The following is a 13,219-nucleotide window of genomic DNA, read 5'->3' as shown; positions in this document are numbered from 1 at the left end:
GCTAATAAACAACAATAAACCATAACATGTGTTACATTATGTTGGCAAAAAACTATACAGTAAGCCATTATACTATTTTCTGCAGTGCTTCTTATGGTATGCTATACATGTTTTCTTTTATTTTAGCTGGGGAAAGTGATTAATAAAAGTATCAATTAAATGTACAAACAATTACAAAAAAATAGTATTAATAATGATATAATATTTTTGGAAAACATTATTTTGTTGTTGTAGTTTTTCCGACAATGACGTCACTTCCGCCACTTATACTTCCGGTACCTTTTCCCGCTAGGTGTCAACTCAAATCGCCAAACGTCTTCGCTTCCACCTCCAATCATTTGGATAAAATAATATATAAGAATGTATTACACCTGTTTGAGGAACATCGATAGTTAACTTATTCCTCTACAATGTCTTTAATGGACGAGTTCAAGAGTGGACTAAAACTCTCTAAATACGTCGAAAGTTGCGTCAAAAACATGGCGACATGAATAAAAATGAGTGTCTTCTTTGAACCATCTGAATCTTCCTCATACAGGTAAGATTGCTGTCGTTTACTCCACTACATTAACGAATGTTTTTTAACTATACCTGTTTTTATTTGATTTCCTGAACATTTATAAAATGTGTTTAAGGTTCTACCATACACCTAAATGTCGATTATGGATGATGTCTTATATTTATGTTAGTTTAATAGTGTAATAGATTTTGCGACAGATCTATGTTTTTTACGGCATTGATTGATTGAGACTTTTATTCGTAGATTGCACAATACAGTACATATTCCGTACAATTGACCACTAAATGGTAACAACCGAATAAGTTTTTCAACTTGTTTAAGTCGGGGTCCACGTTAATCAATTCATGGTAAGGGATGCTTTATGGCAGCAGACGGTGAGGCCTTTCTGTTGATCTTCTCAACAGTAAAGGAATAGCTGCATTACTAATAAATATCCATACATTGTCCATTGCAGTGGGAGGAAAGTGAGGGGTTTAGTTAAAGTTAAAGTACCAATGATTGTCACACACTAGGTGTGGTGAAATTTGTCCTCTGCATTTGACCGATCCCCTTGTTCACCCCCTGGGAGGTGAGGGGAGCAGTGAGCAGCAGCGGTGGCCGCGCCCGGGAATCATTTTTGGTGATTTAACCCCCAATTCCAACCCTTGATGCTGAGTGCCAAGCAGGGAGGTCATGGGTCCCATTTTTATAGTCTTTGGTATGACTCGGCCGGGGTTTGAACTCACAACCTACCGATCTCAGGGCGGACACTCTAACCACTAGGCCACTGAGTTGCCCATGGAGAACAAGGAACACAACAAATAAGCGGCGTTTGGTAATATTAACGTGAAATAAATTATATCTATATTACGATATTTTCTTAATTCATATCTTGTTTAAAAATATATCGATATATCTTACAAACTCGATATACAGTATCTCCCAACCCTATTTGGTAGTGGGAAAACCCCCCCTTAAAACTGAAATGTTTCTTGGTTTTGGCAGTTTGTATATATTCATAATGATTCATAGTATGATTTTATTTTGTTGCATCAACCATCTTAATCATTTTATATGAAAAGCAAACATATGTGTTAGTCCTCATGTCCACCACCACAGAGGACATTATGAAAATGTATTGTTTTTAGTATGTAAACAAAACAAAACTATGTATTTACAAAATCTATTCATTAAACCAGTGGTCCCCAACCACCGGGCCGCACAAGAAATTAAAAATAAAAAATATTTTTATTTTTTATTTTTTATTAAATCAACATAAAAAACACAATATGTGACCTGTGCTGGAAAAATTAGTCACAATGAGGAAATTTTAAAAACTGAGTTATTGTTATTTACACATTCTCCATCTAAAGACCTTCAAAATGATATATGGTTTGTTGGAATCGGACAGAAAATGACCGAGTTACATCCGATTGAAGTCGACAAAGTTTGAGGGTCCGTTTTGAGAAAAAACAGCTTAAAGTTTACTGTTCCAGAACAGAATGTTCCAAAACAAAACTCCATAGCAACCATACCTTAAAAGTCCTGTAGCAACACCAAAATTGGTACAATTAAAGTCAAATCCCATGTCTAAAGGAAAAATATATATTCAACTCTATTGAAAACGGTTATGTACAAAAATTTCAACACTGTTATGTCACAGTTTTTTTGTTCACTGGTAAGTTTGTCAGCTGGTCAGCTGTCCGTAATATTCCTGACCAGCAGCACTAAGAAGATTCGCTGACTGCAGTGAATTTAGCGCACTTGCAACCGCCTGTGTACCCTCTCCACCTTCTAAATCCATTACGGAATGTAAAACAGTCTAACTTATCCACAAAAATAATAATGAAATGTTCGAAAATCACCTTTTTTCACCAAATATTCCACACAAATTACTGTGTGTTGTTTTTCATCAGGGCGCTGCCATGATACCACAATGCACCGCGCGGGGTGATTCAACCAATGAGGGTACGCCTCACAGCGACCGCTTAGCAACAAGCCGGATTTGTTTACGTCGGGACAGGTTTAAAAACTCGAATTATATTGGTTCAGAATGGCGTCATTGGGAATTCCATGCTCATTTTTAGAAAGTACGTAAACTTGGCGCCACAATGATACCAAATATGGCTAGGGGGATTCCCCCTTATTGCCGCGAGTGAGCGTTGAAAACACTTGATTTTCTCAAGGAATTTTAACACAAAGGACTAATTTCTGAAGACATACCTCGTACAAAACCTTCAAATAAAGGTGATTTAAGATGTTTTCTTGCTATTTCGATGATTGGGATCGCTAGATTGTGGCTTTATGGACTCATTTTTGTGAAAATCTCAATTTCAACCAAGATACATTTTTTTCACTTATTTGCCTGTAGGTCAAAATTAGCCTGTGCGTATTCCGACTCATTTTGCCAGCACGGGTCACATATATACATTATATATCAATATAGATCAATACAGTCTGCAGGGATACAGTCCGTAAGCACACATGATTGTATTTCTTTATGAAATACTAGCGGGTGGACCGCTAGCCTGTGCATCGGTTGGGGACATCTCTGCGCTGCTGACCCGTCTCTGCTCAGGACGGTTTCCTGCTGGCCCCACTATGGACTGGACTCTCACTGATGTGTTGGATCCACAGTGGACTGGACTTTCACAATATTATGTCAGACCCACTCGACATCCATTGCTTTCGGTCTCCCCTAGAGGGGGGGGGGGGGGGGGGGGGGGTACCCACATATGCGGTCGTCTCCAAGGTTTCTCATAGTCATTCACACCGACGTCCCACTGGGGTGAGTTTTTCCTTGCCCGTATGTGGGCTTTGTACCGAGGATGTCGTTGTGGCTTGTGCAGCCCTTTGAGACACTTGTGATTTAGGGCTATATAAATAAACATTGATTGATTGATTGATTGAAAAAATACAAATATACAAAAAAAATACCCCCCCCCCCCCCCCCGGTCCGTGGGACAAATTTTCAAGCGTTGACCGGTCCGCAGCTACAAAAAGGTTAGGGACCACTGCATTAAACCATTTCTTCTCAAATACTGGGGCGGGGCCAGGGGGAGTGCTTGTGGCCCCGGGGAACATTAGTATCGTGCTTCAAACCCCACTTCGGAAAGCTGTGCATTACAAAACCTGCTCATTGGAGCCATTGTTCTTGACTTCTTTATTTTAATTTTAAAAAGGCAAAAAATGTTTTACTAATTTTTGGTTTGTAGGTTGAAGTGTTTTATATATTGAGCTCCTGGGTTAATGTTGCTAATCAATTTGAATGTATTATTGCAGAATGTATTTTATTTATCAGTATCAAATGTTTAAAGTCGGTCAAAAAGTGATATTTTAAATGCAGATTACTATTTTTTTTTATTTCAGACAAATTGATGCACTTTAAATATTTTCTGTTACAGACTTCAACAATGTTAATAAAAGTATTTGTATCAAATTATCTATATTTCTATATTTTCTCTTTTTTGTTTTATTTAATGTCATAAGGATACAATGTTATGCAGAGGTGTACTTATAACAATTTTATAGACAAATTATACTATTTATAGTAGCGTCGGAGAGTAGGGTAGAAGTGCAAATGTTTACTTTAATCCAGTAGCCCTGGATTAAACACCTAGATCAGGGATCTCAAACTCATTTTAGCTCAGGGGCCGCATGGAGGAAAATCTATTCCCGCGCCGGCTGTACTGGTAAAATCATGGCATAATAACTTGAAAATAAAGACAACTTCAAATTGTTTTCTTTATCTTACTTTGGCCAACAATAGAATAAGCACATTCTGAAACTGTACTTATTACAAATGATCCTCCTGACAAAGAACTTCAAGTTTTTTGTTGAAAATTCTGAGTAAAAAATTGGTGCAGTTTCAAAAACACCATGAAGAACAGAATGAACTTAGACTTTGTCTCAGTGTATTCACAAAGCCATCAAACTTTAGGCACTTCTTGTTCAGCAATCTCATGTTGACAGTTCACCTTTAAAGACGTGTTTGGAATAGCAACCGACTGGTTCCTCAAACCGCCGCATTGGTGACATCCGCAACTGCCACAACACATTTATTTATTATCATTCAAATATCCTAATTATATTATAAACAAAACAATTATCAAAATAACACCATAGCCGAAAACAAGGTAACACAACTACTAACTTAACTAATGTGAACATGGTAGATTTAAACATAAAACAAAATAGAACAAACAACAAATGTAGGAACTAGGCCTGGGCCGATATTCGATAAGTCAATTAACCTACGTTAAATAAAAATTAAGTCGGTAAGTTTTTTCAGCGTCGATAAATATGCCTGCTTCAAGAGCCTTCACGCTCTTCGCTAGGGATGATGTTTGATAAGAAATTATCGTGTTTGAGCCTATTATCGAATCCTCTTATCGAACCGATTCCTTATCGATTCTCTTATCGAGTCCAGATAGGTTGTTGTATATGTAAAAAAAACACACAATATTTGGTTTAACAAATCACTTCACATTCTCTACTGCTCGCTACTATAGTATTACCATATCTGAGTTATTGTGCAAAAATGTGGGGAAATAACTACAAATGTGCGCTACATTCATTAACCGTGTTACAAAAAATATCAATTAGACTGATACATATTGTTGGATACAGAGAACATACAAACACTTTATTTATTGAGTCAAAAATATTAAAGTTCGATGATTTGGTAAAATTGCAAACAGCTAAAATGATGTGGAATTAAATGATGGAATGGATTAAGTAAAGAAGTTAAACATTGTACTGATATGATCCAGTTTAAGAGGTTGTTCAAATGAATAGTGGTTACAAAGTACAAAGAAGAAGAATTATGAGAAATACTTTTAACCTTATTGAAAATAAGATATTCTTCATCTCAGTATATTTAATACTGAATTAATTAATTACATATTACAAAACTGTTGTATATACTAATTCACAAATATTTTATTATAAAAAGGTCAGTAAAAATGATGTATATATTTGTCGGATCAGGTTTTGTTTAGTTATGTTCTGTTAGTTTTGGACTTCCTTAGTTGTTTTGTGCACTTCGGGGGTTTGTTTTAGTCACCATGGTTACTTATGATTTTCACCTGCCTTGTACGCGCACCTGTTGCTCATCAGAGACTCTATTTAAGCCTGCCTTTTCCGGTCACTCGTCGTGGCTTCGTTGTTTGCATTTGCAACAGTTACGTTGGCATTCTGTGCTAAGTTACCTTAGCTTCTAGTATTCCTGTGCTAAGTAAGTTTTTGCTTTAGCTTCTCGTGCAAACGGCACACTTTCCTTTTGTTTCGTTCTTGTCTGTTGTAATGTGTATGATTTATGAGAAATAAATCCTCTCCTACCTGCACGCTTTCGTCTGGAGCCGTCAGTTTTGCGTCCCGGGAGAACGAACCGCAGCACGCTGCACCCCACCGTGACAAATGACTAAACTACGTGATGTCATTTCTTGTGATGTCCTACGGGGCATTTCTTGTCGGGACGGGATTCGCCCACAGGCATGCTAGCATCACACAAAGTGCAACTAGTTAGCATGTAGCAGCGAACATGGACAAAACGATCACAAAACAAAATGCCACCGCACCAGTGTGGGAATATTTCAGTTTAAACCTTTGGAACAAGATGAGCGTATCAACACAGAGGAGCCAGTTTTCCGAATGCGCTCGAAAACAAACGTAGATAAGCACGACAAACCTGCACGCCCTCTTAAAAGACAACCACCGTGACCAGACAGTCCACACTCGTCTGGTGAATATGTCGACTTGGACGTTTGAGTCTGCAATAAAGCTTGATTGTAACAAGCCAGGTCAGTGCAAACAAAACAGCGCAAAATGGTGTGCGTTTATAGAACGTGTGGTTCTAATCACCACATCTCCAAAGACAATTTTTTTGCATATAGCTTGCTAACACATCTGCCTTTACTGCAATGTTTGTATTGTTAATCTGCACTTTTGTCTAAAAATGTCCTAACTTGATTGCCAGTAATGTACAACTCTACCTCTGCTTACATGTTCAATAGTGAAGTGCAACTTTGTTTGTCAGTACTTAAAATTTAGCCATTTTATTTATTGTTTTGCTTGTGTATATTTGAGGCCTCCCCCCGAACATATTGTATTGCTTTTAGTTGTGTTTTTCATTCAAGTGCAAAATGTTGCTAACAAAGTAAATGTTATTGTTATTATGTTTGTTTTATTTAACTTGGAGATTTAAGTGTTTACATTCAAATTACAATGTTAGAATATATGATACATATTTTACTGCGTTTGAAAAGATATACATGCAATTTTATTATAAATTATCATTACATCAGTGGATAATTTGGTCTCAAAAAAATAACGGCAATAATATTGTTTATCGGCAATAATTTGTAGATCACTAAATCGTCGAGCAAAATGGGTATCGGCCCAGGCCTAGTAGAAACACACATTTTCACAATGGAGTTCAGGGTGCGCATTGCGCTGTCAAACATATATGAGCATTGCACGGAACTCTAACTTATACAAAAATGATGGTCACGTTGACTTAAGTCTCTAAATCTAACCATTTTGTTATTTTATTTGTTGAGTGGATAATTGACAATGAAAGAAGGTATTCTGCGTCGCAACTGCATCAGTCTGCCGCCAGCCACAACAGGAGCAGCTGATTGCTTGCACCTGCCCTGATTGGAGTAGCGGCAGCCAAGCCATAGGGCGGTTAAAATCAGCTGACACGTCATCTTTAAACAGTGTCATGTGTGACGTGGGTTACACTTGAATTGCTATTGCGACATCCAGTGGACACATTTAGAACAGCAGTTTCTTTCATTAAAAAATAAATAGCACATTTTTATTCTTAGCAAACTCATCTTGTGGGCCGTGGGCCGGATTTAAACCTGTTCACGGGCCTTACCTTTGACACCCCTGACTTGGATACTAAAGTCCTACTATTAAAACAAAGTCAACAGTAGTCAAAAACATATCTGTCAACCCAGAAAACTTCTGTGATTCAACCTTCTTTTTCCGTATTTTTCCCTGTATTTTCATGAACAAATTCCTCTCAGCACAGCTTCTGCTAGTCTTGGCAACATTTGAGAAACATTGTTGTAAAACAACGCTGGTAAAATAATTATACACCACAGTATGTGATCAGCGCACCCGGTAGGCAATGGGTAGGATACATTTCACATTTGAATCGATACCGGTACTTATGTGTGTTCATGTGTTAATGAATGTTAATTGTTTAATAATAAAATCTCCTTCCTTAATGTAACTGTGGAGGTCTTGCACTTCCGGGTTCTTTGGACCACCAATCATCGACATGCCAGGCTCTTCCATGGTTACAACTAGGGCTGCAACTAACGATTAATTTGATAATCGATTAATCTGTCGATTATTACTTCGATTAATAATCGGATAAAAGAGACAAACTACATTTCTATCCTTTCCAGTATTTTATTGAAAAAAAAACAGCATACTGGCACCATACTTATTTTGATTATTGTTTCTCAGCTGTTTGTACATGTTGCAGTTTATAAATAAAGGTTTATTAAAAAAAAAAAATTGCCTCTGCGCATGCGCATAGCAGAGATCCAACGAATCGATGACTAAATTAATCGCCAACTATTTTTATAATCAATTTTAATCGATTTAATCGATTAGTTGTTGCAGCCCTAGTTACAACAGTGCTTTATTGGCAGGATTGTGCAAAAGTCTTTTTGTGCTTTTCAGCAATTGTCTTTAGTCTCAATCGAGCACATGAATGGTCTCTCTCCAGAGTGTCGTCTGTCTTGCTCTTGCTCTCGCTCTCGTCCGTGTTCGTCCTTCACCAACCGCCATCAACAACTCTCCCCACTCCATCCCGGCTGCTGCCTTTAACAGAGCGACAGGTGATTAGATAAACGCGCCCAGGTGGGCCATCTACGCACCTGTCGCTGACTTCGAAGCCGGTCCTGGCACACCCCGTTTCGCTGCAGGTCCGCAGGCCACGCCCCCCCCACAGTAACATTTAAAAAATAGTTGATTATAACTCTGCTGTCCAGTATTGTTTTCTTCTTACATTCCTGATTCTCATTTGCAATTATATAGTAGACTTTGCATGCACTTGCAATTCCAAGACTTTAGATGGCAGTAGCGCGTAGGGTACGGCGTTTCGCCGTAACGAGGAAGTAGTCTTTGCCATTAAACTGAATCTAGCCTTATGCTGTGCTCCAAAGAGTATTTAAACTGTATGTATTGTACTTGTTGATTGTAACGTGCTTCTTACCGTATTTTTCGGAGTATAAGTCGCACCGGCCGAAAATGCATAATAAAGAAGGAAAAAAACATATATAAGTCGCACTGGAGTATAAGTCGCATTTTTGGGGGAAATGTATTTGATAAAACCCAACACAAAGAATAGACATTTGAAAGGCAATTTTAAATAAATAAAGAATAGTGAACAACAGGCTGAATTAGTGTACGTTATATGACGCATACCGTATTTTACCAAATAGTAGACCGGGCGTTTATTTCACAAAATCGATTTTGGATACAGGCGTTTAAAAGAAGCAGGCGGTTATTTGCACAATGCTTTTATTTATTTTTGCACCAGCCTGCACAAGGCCATTATTTGGTTACAATGGTTACTGTCCAGTATTTTTTTTTTGTAGAAAAAACTTTAAATGTAAAAGCTATTGTAAACATACAAACAAAAAAACAAGAGATCAACATGAGGTAGGCTATCAAAAGACAAGAGATCAACAAGGCCTCAACATGGCAGTAGTGCAACAATTGTCAAATAGAATACCAATACTAAAAATAAATACACTTTTTAAATAAAGCAGCCTACCGGGAAAAATACAATTATTGTACCAAGTACTCAAGTATAAAACCCACCATCAAAACAGAACAACAATACTGTCACTTAAATCAAATAAAGGCTACAGTACAAATAACAGCCCATGGGCGGCTATTTGGACATAGGCGGTTATTAGGAAGAGGCGGTTAATTCACAAAATGGGGTCAGACCCCGGGCGGCTATTAGGACATGGGCGGTTATTTGCCCAAAGGCGTATATTTGGTAATATACGGTAAATAACCAACTGAGAACGTGCCTGGTATGTTAACGTAACATATTATGGTAAGAGTCATTCAAATAACTATAACATATAGAACATGCTATACGTTTACCAAACAATCTGTCACTCCTAATCGCTAAATCCCATGAAATCTTATACGTCTAGTCTCTTACGTGAATGAGCTAAATAATATTATTTGATATTTTACGGTAATGTGTTAATAATTTCACACATAAGTCGTTCTTGAGTATAAGTCGCACCCCCGGCCAAACTATGAAAAAAACTGCGACTTATAGTCCGAAAAATATGGTAGTTATAGTTTTCATGACTAAATTTGGAGGTGTTGGAGATGTAAATTAGCATCAAAATAGCCCAATTAGGAAAAGTGGAACCTTACTTTTACGTTCAAGGGAAGTAAAGAGTCTGCGCTGAGTGCTGTTGGAGCTTCTTTGCTAAACCAGACATGACATGACCTGCATCAAAGGTATTGTAACATGGTAGCATTTACTTTTACACAAATCGATATCCGCCTATACTGACAAAATTCGGTACCCATCAGTAGCTCCTGGAATTTTGTTTTCTTGCGCCGATGACAGCGTGCTGGTGCCCTCGTTTTCAAGAAAATGTTCCTTACTTTCAAATGCAAATGTTTACAGGTGTGGTCGGTATGGCAGCCATTTTGGACAAAACCCCAACAAATTATTACTGTACATTAAACCCGCTGTATGCTTTAATGGCAATTAAGACGATATCGCTCCAAATGTGTGTGTTGCCGCTGCTTTGCAGCAGGGGGTGTGTCGCGCTTACCTTGATGATGATTGGTGATGATGATAGCTATGTTGCTATGACAGGTGTGTTCACATGCCACGCAGGTGATGTCTCTCATGCTCACTTAACTAATGACACCAATTAAAGTAATTAAAAGCTGGCATGGGGAAACCGGCCCCCCCCCCCCACGCCTCCCTCACCAGCCACCGTATCACACCACCTCGTTCTCCGCCTGCCTGGTCACATGATCAGCATAACAACACACAGCTCGCACTGCTACATGCCATTCAACACGACATTACGTTATGTATACCGTCTGGCCGTCTTCCACGTTTTTTCTTCCCTCTGTGAGCTGTGCTTTTAAAAGAATGATGAAGGCTAAAATCTGCACTTAACGTGCACTTAAGAGACCCTTCTTGTCACGGTGGTGCAAGGCAGTGTGGGCCTGCAGGAGAAAGAGCGACGTTCGAGAGGGTGTTGGGTGGGGGCAGGGTTGGGGTGGTAATGCCAAGACATGTCCTAATGAGGGGAGAGATAATTGTTTTGTTTTGTTGCGGGGGTCAAATGACCATACATGTTTTTTGGATGACGGACGGATTCATGCAAGACTAAAAGGTCACAGGATAGAAAAGCCATATGTGTCAAAACTTTTTCCACTGAGGGTCGCACTCTAAAAAAATTAAAGCATGTGGGGGCCATTTTTAATATTTTTAATTTTCAAAACCGATACAATATATTAAGTATCTTTTAGGGCTTCCCTCAATTTTGGTGAATGCTAAAAGGTCCTGGGGACCCAAAAGGGTCTCAGTCATTAAAGTCTTAAAACATTTTTATACTTTCAACTAGGGGTGTAACGGTACGTGTATTTGTATTGAACCGTTTCGGTACGGGGTGTTTGGTTCGGTTCGGAGGTGTACCGAACAAGTTTCCACACGGACATATTAAGTAGCGTACCGCACGTTGTGTAAACAATGCACACCGAGGCACAACACACGGCATGCTAGTATTGACCGGGCTACGATAGACTGACCATACGTCCTCTTATCACCGGACATGTCCTCTTTTGCAGGGCTGTTCGGGCGGAGTTTCTTAAATGCCTCAAATGTCCGGCATTTTGAGTTAGGGTTGCGTGTATTTTCAATGTACGTTCAGGGTTAAGAAGGGGTTAAAAACAAAACAAATTGTGAAGGTGTGCGCAGCAGCATTTGTGAGGGAGGGGCAGAGACAGAGAGAGCGGGAGAGTTATGATAAACGCGCATGCGTCGCCAGGCTCTGCTTTTTATCCATAGATTTATCAGATTTATTTTTTTATTATCTATAGCAGGGGTGTCAAAAGTGTGCCCCGGAGGCCATGTGCGGCCCACAGCTAATGTTTTAAAGGCCCAAGGCACATTCTAAAAATACTATTAAAATAAACAAAAACATAACAAAAGTGAAATAAAAAAGCTTAAAGGTTAAATGTAATTTAGAAAAAGTTGCAATGTTGACTAATAAAACAAAGCTCTTTTTTTTTTCTTTAAAACTGTCATTGCTCAAAACATAATATTGAATCAAAATCAATGTTATGATGAATTATTGACCTATCCAAGGTTCCGATTACTTAACATCAAATATTCCACGAAGAAAAATATTTTTGGTGGAAGATTTTGCAAATTTGGTAATTAAATAACCAACAAATATATATTTTGTTGTTTTCTTACTGTACCGAAAAGAAACCGAACCGTGACCTCTAAACCGAGGTACGTACCTAACCGAAATTTTTGTGTACCGTTACACCCCTACTTTCAACTTTTAAATATATATATCTCAACTTCAGTTCTATCCTTTGACATAAAGTAAAAAAAAAAAAAAATGTTGTATGCTAGGGGTGTCAAAAAATAAATTTTCAGGTGAATTGTAATTCTAAGCATCAAGGGTTGGAGTTGGGGGTTAAATCACCAAAATGATTCCCGGGCGTGGCGCCGCTGCTGCCCACTGCTCCCCAAGGGGATGGGTCAAATGCAGAGGACAAATTTCACCACATCTAGTGTGTGTGTGACAATCATTGGTACTTTAATCTTTTAATCTTTAATCTAATTTATAATGATTCTTAATCGATTAAAAAAAATCAAAAATCTTTTTTTTTCTTGCTTTCTTTTTTCTCCTATTTGTTCTGTCCAGCCAAATTATATTGTTGATGTAAATGCCCGTATCTGCTGTATAGATTTACTTTAGAAAAGAGAAGTTTGGGATACTTCTCTTGTTGCCTTATTTGTATTTGACATCATTAAATGTTTGGGAGGCATTGTATTTAACAAAACCAGTTTTCTTTTAAGTAATATATACATTGATCAGAGATGTTTATCTAGTTTATGGAGGAATGTAGTTAATCAAATAACTGGCATCCAATGTTATTAAAAAGTATAGATTTTGAATCAAGGATAGGTTCTGGATCAAATCGTTAGCCCCAATAATCAAATTGTGTTTTGTCCTTTTTGTCAAACTCTCTTTTTATCAGGAAAAACACAATATGCCATATTTCCCCCCCCAATTGTTCTATGTTAAATATTTGATGTGAAGTAATTAGAGCCTTAAATTGGTCAATAATTCATAACAACATTGATTTTGATGAATTATTATTTTTGAACAACAGTATAAAAACAATCACAGTGAAGGTCCCAGGGACCCAAAAAAGTCTCAGTCATTAAAGTGTTAAAAATAAGCCATATATTAATATACATTATTAATACTTTCAATGCTTAAATCTCGTGATCAACTTCAAAAGATCATTATACGACTTTTAAAAAAAAAGAAAAATACAGTTGTTGTATAACTTATTAGTGTCAATATTGCAAAATATTTCACTTTTCAATGTTTTTTTTGTGTCATTTTTTTTTTCAATGCGCCAAAAGCCCAAAATGGCCCCTGGACCGCACTTTGGACA

General features: G+C 37.8%; 1 protein-coding gene across 4 annotated transcripts in view; it reads left to right on the top strand.

The window, feature by feature from the left end:
* The first annotated feature begins 265 nt into the window (after nt 1–265).
* nfixa (nuclear factor I/Xa) overlaps nt 266–13,219 on the top strand; it is a 384,964-nt gene continuing 372,010 nt past the window's right edge. Inside the window, exon 1 of one of the 4 annotated variants that reach the window (XM_062026891.1) lies at nt 266–538. The gene's annotated coding sequence lies outside the window, so the exon portion shown is untranslated. The remainder of the gene's footprint in view (nt 539–13,219) is intronic. The other 3 variants (XM_062026892.1, XM_062026894.1, XM_062026895.1) reach the window with 3 other exon arrangements.

Source organism: Entelurus aequoreus, linkage group LG18 (assembly GCF_033978785.1).
Source record: "Entelurus aequoreus isolate RoL-2023_Sb linkage group LG18, RoL_Eaeq_v1.1, whole genome shotgun sequence".
NCBI classification, from domain to species: Eukaryota; Metazoa; Chordata; class Actinopteri; order Syngnathiformes; family Syngnathidae; genus Entelurus; species Entelurus aequoreus.
The sequence above is the reverse complement of the archived record's forward strand: the minus strand, read 5'-3'. Positions and strand labels throughout refer to the sequence as shown.